The sequence below is a fragment of the Microcebus murinus genome, chromosome 27, assembly GCF_040939455.1.
Source record: "Microcebus murinus isolate Inina chromosome 27, M.murinus_Inina_mat1.0, whole genome shotgun sequence".
NCBI lineage: Eukaryota > Metazoa > Chordata > Mammalia > Primates > Cheirogaleidae > Microcebus > Microcebus murinus.
The window spans coordinates 15986119-15998984 of NC_134130.1; the positions used below are offsets into that span (position 1 = coordinate 15986119).

The 12866-nt window shown below is 42.0% G+C and overlaps 1 long non-coding RNA gene across 1 annotated transcript; it reads left to right on the forward strand.

The window, feature by feature from the left end:
• Positions 1-6686: 6686 nt before the first annotated feature.
• On the forward strand, positions 6687-10149 carry LOC142864859 (uncharacterized). Its single transcript, XR_012915168.1, has 3 exons — positions 6687-6946; positions 7252-7373; positions 8125-10149. It is a non-coding gene; the product is annotated as an uncharacterized LOC142864859 (long non-coding RNA).
• The last annotated feature ends 2717 nt before the right edge of the window (positions 10150-12866 follow it).

Sequence of the window (12866 nt, forward strand, 5' to 3'; positions counted from 1 at the left end):
ACTTGTATCTATAGATATCAGTTTTTGTAGCTGCCATCTTCACAGCTTTCCTACCTAAGGAAGCTTGGAGTTTTCACACTTACCTTCCAGATTTTCTATGTACAAGATATTCATTAAAAGGTTTCCTCATTCAAAGGTTGTAAGGATGAGAACCTGGTGGGCTTAACACCATCAAAGAAGAATCCCTAGAAAGACATGGCCGAAGGCATGTTTCTGGGGACTCTGTTTTTACCTTTAATCCTTTCCAAGTGAGAACTGTTTATAACATGCACATTCTGAATACAAGTTAAATTACTTACAGTATTGGTTCTTCTCTCTTTTTTTGGAGGAGAAGGAAAGAGTTTATTAATTTGCCGGCAAATGAGGAGGTTGGCAGACTCTCATCTCAATGTACCAATGTCCTCTACAGTATTGATACTTCAGCTAAAAGGAGAATGGAAATGGGGAATCACAGAACTTAAACTCTAAGAAAAATGTCAGTTGCAGTTGGTGAAGGGAACACCTAAGGAGATGGGGACAGGATGAAAGCAATGAAGACGTGGGGTAAGGAGAGTCCTCAAAACAGAAAAGCTGATGAAAGAGAGGGCAGGACACCTCTCTTAGGTTTGGGTATTTCGAGCATTGCCTGCATCTCACTCTGGCATTGAACCCTCCTAGGTCATTTATTCATGGGTTCATTCATTCATTGATTCAACATATATTTACTAAGCACCTTTTACATAGCTGCTCCTCATAGCAAGTATAAAATAATAAATTATTGAACTGAGATTACCAGGTTGCTCTATGTAATGACTGGCTTTGGGCAGGTTACTTTACCTCCATGCCTTAATTTACTAATTGGTAAAATGAGTATAATAGTAGTACTTACCTCATAGGTCTGCAGTAAGGCTCAAATTAACACCATGTATGTACAGGGCTAAGAGTGCCTGGCAAATAGTAAATTCTCTGTAAATGTCAGCTACAGCTAATAATGTGAGGCGATTTGGCTGTAAACCTGGGAACGCCAATTGTAGGAGATTATCAGTTCTTTCCCTCACGCCTCCTCTCACACAAACATACTCCAGTCCAACATCGCGTAATTTAGAGTCAGCTCAGCTTTCCCAGACTTCAACGTTGCAGAGCTTTTTCCTTTGCAATTCCCTACACACCGCACATAAGATTCTGTTGTTTCACCTCATTCTCATTCCTTTCTTTAGTTTTAGCAGCTATAGAATTCCTGTTTCTGCTCAGAGTATTCATTTTATTGTCATACTCCCTGCCCCCGGCTGTAGCCATCCTTGCTTCTCTAGCACCTATGATCAGAGACAGCTTTAAAAGCCCAAATAAAAAATGCTTGCTATATCTCATCTGCTTCTCCCTTCACTCTCATCATTTTGTCTGACATGATTTTTGTTTTTAAAATCTATGATACGGGTTAAAAAATGGCTGGTTCATTTTAAACTGATTAATAGACTTTAATTCATTCTTATAGCCCACAGGACTCAACACAACATTTACTTATATTTGAACTCTGTCGACAATTTTCTTCAAATATCCCTGTCTCCATTTGCCCACCATAGAGAATGGAAATCTCATCAATTTCCTGCCGACCTCACAAGGGTATTTTAAAGGTTAATAAGGCAGTTTCCCAGCAGTTTTTTTTTTGAGAGCTGAGAATGTATGAATATTATCATTACAAGGTAACTGGGGACTTCCAGTGCTTATTAAATAGCAAACATCCCCTCAGACTATCAGACAAAAATTCTTAATTTTAATTTTTCAGATTTTGGTGAATTCTGGTTTTTTTCCTCTTTGGAGTCTCGTTAAGATGAAATTCTGAAAGTCTTATATAAATTAGAATATATAAATACAAATATTTACATATATTTATGTGTGTATATCATACTTATATTTATATACCTCATCAGGAATTTTATATATAATACTATAAACGTCTTCCAGACAGAAGTTTCTGAAAGAACAAATGTTAAGGGTCTGAGAAGGGAGCACAGAGCTCTCTGCGCCCTCAGTCCATGCCGGGGCCCCGCTAAGGCCCCTCACGTCTCTCGGTGGCAGCTCACCCCGACCCGCTAGCTTCGGCCGCGCAGCGAGTCCTCCTTTGGCGGGAAAGGCTGTGTCACGTCGTCCCCTCTCTCCTGAAACGTCCAACTCTTCCCCCATCTCCGCGGAGTGAACCACCTGCCTCCGCTTGGCGAGGAAACGGACGCCGTCAGAAGAGAGCCTCCACGACCTCCAGCACCATCCGCTCCGCCTTCTCGGGCGGGTGGGCTGTCCGCGCCCGCAGCTACGGCCACCCTGTGTCGCCACGCGGGACGTCGCCCCGGCGTCCTCCTCTCCCTCGCGTGTCCTCGCGCTTATTTTCGGGGTGGGGCTTCTATCGGGCACATGCTTAGGAATCCTGCCAGGGCTTGTTTTAGGGGTAGGTCTTATTTTCGGGAAACTCGGTAGGTGACAATAGGATTAAACTGGCAGGGAGCGACGCGAGAAAGCACAGTCGTTTAGAGCATGCGACGGGAAGCCTCGCCCGGTCTTGGGGCGCGGGTGAAGACGGGAGGTTTCCTCGAGGCGACTCCTGAGCCCACAGCCAAGGCCCGGGTGTTTGTCGCCTCGAGGGCCGGAAAGGCGCCTCGTGCTGAGCCCCTTTTTGAGCGGGCCGGAAATCACACCGGTGGCAAGGTGTCGGCAAGACTGGGGGCGGCGGAAATTCACACCATGACACTGGGTTGGCACCTCGGAGTTCTAGTCCCGGGCGCCATCACCCAGGTGTGAGGGGTGTGGGGGACACCGCACGCCTATCAGGTCGGGCGGGGCTCGAACCGCGGGCCCCAGAAACAGGCAGGCGGAGCCACTGCGCTTGCGCCCCGCGTCCTGGGCGGTGGCGGCGCGCGCAGGCGCAGTCTCAACGCAGACTCTAGGACCGCGCAAGAGGAGCAGCGGCGTTGCCTTCTTTACTCTCCAGATCCTCACCGTCATTCGTTTTCCTTCGCAACACTTAACTCCCTGACGTTATACGTGTATTTGTTGAGCTGTGTATAGTGTGTGTGTTCTGGAATATAATCTCAAGAGGACCAGCATTTATGATGTTACGTTGCAGCATCTGGAAGAATACTTGACAATTAGTAGCAACTTCTAAATATTTGTTGAATAAATAAGTGTAATGCCCCAATAACCTATGACACAGGTAATACTATGATCACCCCTTGTTTCAGGGAAGGAAACTAAGTGCTCAAGCAAATTGCCCAGTCCTCACAGCAAGTAGGTGCTGGAGGCCAGGTAAAACCCACTGCGCTCCACAGTGTGCTGCCCAGGTGCATGGGAAGGAAAGCCTGCCTTCCAGCCCCGACCCATTTGAATCAGACTCATGCCTGGTAAGAAAGAAAGAGAAGGAGGAAGGAAGAGAGGGAGGAAGGAAGGAGAGAGAGAAAAGAGAAGAGACAAAAGAAAAGAAAGAAGAAAGAATTGTTCTTCTTGGAACTAACACTATCTGTGATCACCAGCTCCACAATTTTTGCCCCCCCCCCACTAGGAAGGGAAGTAGCAAGGCAATCGCTGTGTCCAAAAACATATCTGTTCAGAGGCCACTGACAGTCCCAGATAAGCAAACCAGCTGTGCAACCCCCAAACCTCACTAAAGTGATGAAATCCCAGCATCTCAGAAAGTTGAGGTGGATGATCCTTTCCAGGAGTTGCCCAATGGTGCTGTAATCTGAACTATTGCACAAAAAGGGCCTTTTTGACAGCTGATTTGTGTTTTTCCAAAGGTGAAGCACTTCACGAACAATTAGGAAAAACATGTCCCACATTGATGTGTCCTTAGTGAGAAGTGTCAGGGTCACTTCACTTGCAGCCTGTTGGAACTGGCCAAGATTGTCACAGGGAAAAACCTTCGACCGTGTATAAGGCAACATAAAACCTTCAAACGACAGAAGAGCCTGAAGACAGGAGAAGTGTTAAAGTTGGGCAGTAATACTGTTTTGTCACAAGTAAACACATCAAAAGAAGAATAATGAAAGGATTTAAATAGATCAGAATTATAGTATTTGCACTAGATTTATATGAGTGCCCCTTCATAACAATTTGTGAATTGTGATTGATGTTTACGGAATGTGAAATGAATGTTGTAGTTTTTGCTTAATGGCTATATTCTAATAAATTTATTTATTCAAAAATATGCATTTGTTTACAGATAAATACATATCTTATAATCTGGGATTTACTTCAAATTAATCTAGGCTGGGAGTAGGGGAGTGAGGCTGAGCATGGATTAAAGAAGACAGGCCATAAACTGATAACAGGTGAAGCCAATCAGTGGGCGAAGGAAAGCTTATGCTATTCATTCTGCTTTCACCTGTCTTCAAAATTTCCATAATAGCCCCCTTGTTACCACAGGCGGGGGGAGGGAAGGTCCACTCACCGTTCTTTGGCAAACGTATCTTGCTCTTGCTCTATAAATGTACCTTGTCCTTCCTCAATAAACTTTGTTTCATGCTTGAAGAAAACAAAATAAAAAATTTCCATAACAAAAGTGAAAAAATAAGCAAATAATAAAAACAAACCTTTAAACCTTTATACAAGATGTATTAAACCCCAGGATTATGTATAGCACTCTGCTCTATGCAATGGGTTGTACAACACTAGGTTCTGCGCTCAGAACCCAGCTTGAAGTTCTGGGAAGGGAAATACATTTAAGGCACTCTCCAAAAGTTATTTCCACTTAAATTCTAAACATATATTCATATATTTATATGATATATATATAGTATGCAGAGCACTGTACATATTTCTCAGATGCAAAGACAAGTGAAATTATCAATAAACTGATAAAATATAGTAAGTGCTACATCATGTGAGTATGAATATATACCTAGAGATATGATGTGAAAAATTTTGTAAAGAAGTAAATAAGAAACAGAATCAGACCCTGAACTTAGACACTTTCCAATCTAGTTGGCTCTTTTCTGTAAATATGAAAAGATTCCTATTCCTTTTGTAACAGAGAGAATGGCCTGAAAAATGGTAAAAAATATTTTCTTTCTCTTCAAAAGCCCCTCACCCTTTTGAGAACTAAAACCTACACTTCTGCCTCAGGCCAGTGGTCAGGAGAGGCAGGAGAGTGTCCTTTGTTCTTTGTGTCTCAGGTGATGGCTCAGGAAAATTGTCTTAGCCAAAGATGAGATTATGGGATTAATCAGAACCTTTAAAAGTTCTGTGGGCTGGGCGCGGTGGCTCACGCCTGTAATCCTAGCACTCTGGGAGGCTGTGCTCAAGGTCAGGAGTTCAAAACCAGCCTGAGCAAGAGTGAGACCCCGTCTCTACTAAAAATAGAAAGAAATTAATTGGCCAACTAAAAATATATATAGAAAAAAAATTAACCAGGCATGGTGGTGCATGCCTGCAGTCCTAGCTACTGGGGAGGCTGAGGCAGTAGGATGGCTTGAGCCCAGGAGTTGGAGGTTGCTGTGAGCTAGGCTGATGCTACGGCACTCTACCCAGGCAACAGAGTGATACTCTGTCTCAAAAAAAAAAAAAAAATATATATATATATATGTATATATATATATAGCTCTGTTCTGCTCAGAGGCAGGACACTGGTACTTTAAGATGGGAGTCTGCCAGGCTCCTCATTTGCCTGCAAATTACTAAACTTCTCTTTCCTTCTCCTCAAAGCACTTGTCCTCGTTCTTCTGATGTGGCCTTAGGGACAACTGCCAAACTTTCAGTGACACTTCGGGATCAAATAAGCATGCGTTCCTAGAAGGCTCCACCATGGTTAGGAGGGAGGCTCTGGATCCAGAGTGTAGGCTTGCTACATAGTACCGTGTTTCCCCCAAAATAAGAGCTATCCATAAAATAAGCCCTAGCAGCATTTCTAAGCATTTGCGCAATACAAGCCCTACCCCAAAATAAGCCCTAGTGACGGGCGTGGCCACGCAGCGCATCTGCACAGCCCGTGCATTTCCTCTCAGAGCGGTAAAGAACACGAGCAGCCCTTCTCATCTGCCCCAAGAGAGCTCTAGTGCTCGACATGAGAGATTGGGGCCGATGGTTCTAAAGGAAACAGAGTCGCAAGAAATTCAGGATGGAATTCGGGGTTTGGAGAGTTATGATGATGTTCCAGAAGAAGACGCCTTAACTATATTTGAATAAATGTAGATCGCTGTACTGTACTTTAAAAAAATAACACATGCCCTGAAAATAAGCCCTAGGGTGTCTTCTTGAGGAAAAATAAATATAAGACCCTGTCTTATTTTTGGGGAAACACGGTATCTGTGCCACCTTTGGCAAGTGACTTAACTTCTCTGAGCTTCGGTTCCCTCATCTACAAAATGGGCTTGACTGCACTATCTCACAGCGTTTCGTGAGGATGCAGTGAGTTAGTAAGAAAAGTGCTTGGAACAATACCTGGTGCACCGTATGCCCTTAATTACGGTAGCTATTTTTATTTTGTATATTTCTCTGAACAACAAAGGTTTTCAACAATAAAAAAAAATCCTCTCAAAGAGAAGAATTAGGTGTGAAAAGGGTTAAAGTTCTAGAGAGCGCCGAACTAAGACTAGGGAACCCGCATTTTTCTCTCCCTTGTTTACTCCTGTCTGTCCGGAAACTCTCAGAGGACGATGTCCAGAGTGAACCGATCTTCCTGAGGCAATTCCCTTATTGAAGTCTCACTTGAGTAATAGCCGGGTTGGGTGACGTTTTCTCGGAGGGGGGTAGGGAAAGAGAAAGCAGATCTGCCTGCACCTGCTGGACTCCAAAGACCCTGGACACAGCGGCCGTGCAGCCCGCCCGGACACGAGTCTGTTCTCGGAACGCGGAGCCGTGTGGCCAGGACAGAGCACGCGCGACCGTGGGGCCAGCCCTGTGACGGCACGCCAGCCTCTGGATGCCGCAGTAAAGAGGCATTTACACCAACGGGGGACAAGACTTTTCCAAAGGTCCAGGTTTAGTAAGTAGAAGAACTAGCAGTTTGTCCCGGCCTACCTCTGACATGTTATTTAAGTGTTGACAGATGTACTGGGTGGTCGAAGCAGTTGTAAGTGGTGTTGCCAGCTTAAGTGCAGCTCCTATCTTGCGGTGTCTGTTACTTAGAAATGTGAAGTACAATGTAACTACCCACCCATAATTGGATGTGGCTGTTTATAAAATAATAATTGATAATGGAAAACACTAAGAGACCTTTGAGAGAGGCAAACAGAAAACAAAGTTTAATAAACATCTGGATTTTTCTACTCTCCCCCTTTTTTTTTTCAGACAGAGTCTCACTCTGTTGCCCGGGCTAGAGTCCTGTGGCATCAGCCCAGCTCACAGCAACCTCAAACTCCTGGGCTCAAGTGATCCTCCTGTCTCAGCCTCCCGAGTAGCTGGAACTACAGGTATGCACCACCATGCCCGGCTAATTTTTTCTCTATATATTAGTTGGCCAATTACTTTCTTTCTATTTTTAGTAGAGACCGTGTCTCACTCTTGCTCAGGCTGGTTTTGAACTCCTGACCTTGAGGGATCCACCTGCCTCGGCCTCCCAGAGTGCTAGGATTACAGGTGTGAGCCACCGCGCCCGGCCCCTTTCTTGTTTCTAAAATTACCCCGAAATCATCTGACCAAGTTCCCCCTAGGTGCCAATAAGGAAATAAAACTTTAGGCAAGATGAATTGCTGGTCTGATCAAAGATATGGGGGTTTTTTGTTGTTTTTTTGTTGAGACAGAGTCTCACTCTGTTGCCTGGGCTAGAGTGCCATGGCGTCAGCCTAGCTCACAGCAACCTCAAACTCCTGGCCTCAAGTGATCCTCCTGCCTCAGCCTCCCCTAGTAGCTGGGACTACAGGCATGCGCCACCATGCCCGGCTAATTTTTTCTATATATTTTTAGTTGTCCAGATAATTTCTTTCTATTTTTAGTAGAGACGGGGTCCCGCTCTTGCTCAGGCTGGTTTCGAACTCCTGACGTTGAGTGATCCTCCCGCCTTGGCCTCCCAGAATGCTAGGATTACAGGCGTGAGCCACCACGCCCGGCCTCTACTCCCTGTTTTGAAGTATCATTTAATTGATACCTAGGGAAAAAAAGATGGTATTAGTATTCACTTACACATAAAAGATATAATAATCTAGAATTTATGTTTAATTTTAGAATGTTATTCAGCTTTGCATGGCTTCTATATCCTCTTTATGATCATAAACACCTTAAAAAGATACATTTTCCAGCTACTGAGTTGCTGGGAGGTATTTGAAGGCCACAGAAGATCAGACATATCAGCTTCTTCACAAAGGAGTTCTGGACTGCTGACGTCACGTCAGCCTAGCCTCAAATCATGACGATCAGCGTAGGAAAACATCTCAGTAATCATCTAATCCAGTTTTCCAAAGGGAGAGATTTCCTCTTGGTAAAATGGTAAGTGTGCATTTGACACCTTTAGCACACGTAAAACTCATTTGCGACAGGCCTAAGAACATGATCGTACAAATCTGAAGCATCTGGCATGCTGCGTAGGTGTTCAATAAATGCTGCTTCTAAGAGACCACAGATGAGCTATCCAGGAAGTAACTTCTTACTTCAAGCACTATTCAAGTGTCAAGAGCGCCATCTGCTGGTCAAATGGAACTTCTCTGTGGCTCCGCAGATAGTGTGTCAGAAAATGTAAACGGATTAAAAGGAATATCAAAGATGAAAGTTGTGCTAGAGATCATCTGACCCAATCTGCTTACTTCATAAATGAAGAATCTTGTTAGAATACTGACATATTCCCTACCAGAAGACGTGGAGAAAGTGAAATATTCTAATTTATCAAAATTATAGTTCACATAGAGTAAATCTGAGAAATATTGACTGTGATACCGACAATGAGCATGAAGAGGAAATTAATTTACATATTAAAGATGCTTTATGAGCACCAAGTGTTTTCTTCTGACCATTTAAAATAAAAAAAAGATGTTTTATGGTTTAAAATTGCCCATTTTATATATTAAATATATAATAAAATGTATGAAAAATGATATGGCTTCAAGTTTTATAGGGGAAACAAAGGAATGTAAGATATCAAAACTACAACTTCATCAGATTAACAATGAATCCTTTTTCATAGTCTATTATTCCTTTTTAAACATTTCTCCTCCTCTCATTTTTTTCCAACTTGATAGGGGTTCTTAAACTATCTCTGAGGATGATGTTCATGAACTCCCTGAAATAACAGGCAAAATTGAGTGTGTATGTGTGTGTGTGTGTGTGTGTGTGTGTGTGTGTGGTGGAGGGGTAGAAGAATATAATGCCCACCTCTCAGTGATACGGCATAGATGAAAGGAAATACTATATATAAGGAATTTGGCACAGTTCCCGATATAGAATGTACTTCTTTGATTATTTCTTTTTATTATAACTTTCATCAAATCCTCAATTTATATCCATGACCCATCACTCTTAGAAGAATCAACACTTTCCCTTGATTTTGTATATTTGAATCTCATTTACCCAATCTAAATGAGCAAAATTATCAATTATCATGAACTCAACTTCTTCTATTACAACATACAAGCACAGTGTTAGATTCTGGAGATAAGTAAAAAGCTTGCACTTTGAAAAGAAAAACTGGCTTTAAAAAAACTTATTGAATCATAACATTCAGAAAGAAAGTGTACTAAGCCTAACTATACAACTCAATATATTTCCCAAAGTGTACACACTCAGCTAAGTCGTACCCAAATGAAGAAACATTACCAGCAACCCCAAAACTCACATCCTGTCTGGTCAGTACCCCCACCTCTCAAAGTAACTGCTGTCCACAGGAAAGAATGACTTTTAACAATGAATTAGAATATAGGACAAGAAGTGTATGCTGACACAGTAGAAAGGAATTTAGAGCTATGCACTCTTCAGTTCAATCCCAGCTGATCCCTGTAACATGGAGACAATAATATCTACCAGAATGAATTATTGTAAGAAACAACTGGAATGGAACTGAAATTGTTGGAAATAATATGTATAAAGCACCCAGCATGGTACCTTCCCTTGACTCAGCCAGCTATTTCTTCTTATGACACTAAGAAGGTGATTGGGGTCCCTGTTAGCATTAAATGAAATGATAGATATGACGTCACTTTTGGAAGTTGAAAAATGTTATTCTACAAGTGTAAAATGTATGTGAAAAGATACAGTACAGCCATTTCCATGGGGCGGGGGTTAAAATTGTTAGTTGTTTCCTTATCATCTCGGTTAAAATAGTGCAGACAGAGTGGGGGGCTCTGATTTATCCCCGTTCCAGCCTATTAATCTGGTCAGACCTTGAGTGCTCTATGTTTAGACTGGCACTCATACTCTGCTGTCAAGAGCAAAAGCTTTCTCTAAGGTGGAACAACTGCCAACATAAGCACTTAATGGCATGTGCAAAGGTTCATGCTCGCGGGAGGCATGGAAGACACGGACTTTATAATAAAGAGGAGATGCCATCCGTTAACCCAAGGCAGCTCCTGGGCCTTCAGTCTAGCGTCCTGCTGCTTGGAAACTATTTCCACCCTGCAATGGATACAACATAAATCATGAAAACATTTTTTTAAATGGACATGAAAATAAAAGCAGACATTCCACACCTCAACTCTATTTATCACACATGCCAGCGTGTGCTCATTTCCACCCCTCCCATCCCGAGAATGGATGAACATGCATTGAATAAAAGCATGGGATGTGAGGGGGAAAATACCTACAGATAAGCTGAGAACTAATATTTGTTTAAAGAAAATATTGTAGAAGAAAGAGAACTAACATTTATGGAGCACCTTGTATGCTACAAAGGCAGCACATTATCTCATTTAATTCTCAGAGCATCCCTATGGGACAGGTATTGTTATTTTCATACGAAGAGGAAAATGAGGCTCAGAGAATCAAAGTAACTCGCTGCAGCTGACACTGCTCAGAATTGGCAAAGCTGGCGTATGAATCCAAATTTGATTGATCCAAAAGCCTGAGTGCCTAATAACAGCGCCTCTCTGGACTCACACAACCATTGCTGAAACATCAACATTAGCTTAAATTAGAAGTATTCAGCCACCAAAAAGGCTGTATTGATCTAAATATAAGTACCCCAAAAGCAGTACCTATTCTTTCAAGGACTTTATTTCAAATGAATGTAGACAACCTAAAAGACAGGAGTGATAATAAAGAAATCAGACTCCATGTTTCTGAGCCTGAAAAACTAGAAATGGTTAACCTGAAAAAATGGAGGCACATGACAGGATTTTAATATTTCAAATGCTGGCTGTCACTATGCCATGCAGTTAGGTGTGTTCTACATAGACACGAGTGGAACTGAAACCAACTAAAACAAACAAAAAAAACTAGCTTTCTGACAGACAGAGATCTGAAGATGGAATGGACTGCCTTGTGAGGCAAGGAGGTTCCATCACTAGTAGTTAGAGGACACCTCATTTTGGATAATAAAATTAGAATTTGAATTTTCTTGCATACTTTATAACAACTTATATGAACTAAATTCCATAAACTTGGTAGTAATTGGACTTCAGGTAATCTTGCAGAACAGCCAGACCACAGGGTGCAGCAGGGCTGGGGGATGACCAAAGAGGAGGGACAAGGTAGGAGTTAACATTCAAGAGTGCGGTGGCACAATCATAGCTCACTACAACCTCAAACTCCTGGGCTCAAGTGATCCTCCTTAGTAGCTGGAACTATAGGGGTGCACCACCATTCCTTGCTAATATTTTCTGGTTTTTGTAGAGATGGGGTCTCATTCTTTTGCTCAGGCTCGTCTTGAACTCCTGACCTCCAGCAATCCTCCCACGTAGGCTCCCAAAGTACTGGGATTACTGTCATGTACCACTGCACCCAGCCTAAGATTGACTTTTTCAAATAGCTTTATTGAGATATAACTGACATTTAAAAAAAAAAACTACACATATTTAAGATGTATAATTTGAAAAGTTTTGACCTATGTAGATGTTCTCAAAGCCACACCACAATCAAGATAATGAACATAAGCCAGGCATGGTGGCTCATGCCTGTAATCCTAGCAACTTGGGAGGCCAAAAAGGGAGGATCCCTTGATGCCAGAAGTTCCAGACCAGCCTGGGCAACAGAGACCCCTGTCTCTAAAAAATAATTATTATTATTATTATTATTTATAATACCCTACAAGCATCTTGTCTCTAAAAAACAATAATTAACTATTATTATTATTTTTATTATAATACCCTACAAGCATCCTGCCAAACATATTTTGAAACCTTAAGCCATCAAAAGCAGCTAAAGGAGGCCGAGGCGGGCGGATTGCTCAAGGTCAGGAGTTCAAAACCAGCCTGAGCGAGACCCCGTCTCTACCATAAAAATAGAAAGAAATTAATTGGCCAACTAATATATATAATATAAAAAAAATCAGCCGGGCATGGTGGCTTGTGCCTGTAGTCCCAGCTACTCGGGAGGCTGAGGCAGGAGGATCGCTTGAGCCCAGGAGTTTGAGGTTGCTGTGAGCTAGGCTGATGCCACGGCACTCACTCTAGCCTAGGCAAGAAAGCGAGACTCTGTCTCAAAAAAAAAAAAAAAAAAAAAAAAAAAGCAGCTAAAGATAGCCACAAGATAGGACTAAATGATTTATAGACCAAAAAGTCAATAATACTATCAGTTAAAAAACAAATCTAAAAATGAAAGATATTAATACATTAATGGCAATACATTTCTGGTTTACTATAAATTAAGGATGTTTTCTAGTTGTGCATGAATGCTGGCAACTTAGTAAATTTTGACAATTGCTTAAATATGTAATGTTAAGCTTAGGTTTAAAAAGTAAAGCTGGTAAACTGGGTCTTTGTTATTTGCTTTTAAAAGGAAAGAAAATAAAAAAAAAAAGAAAGAAAATAAATGCGAATGTGTTT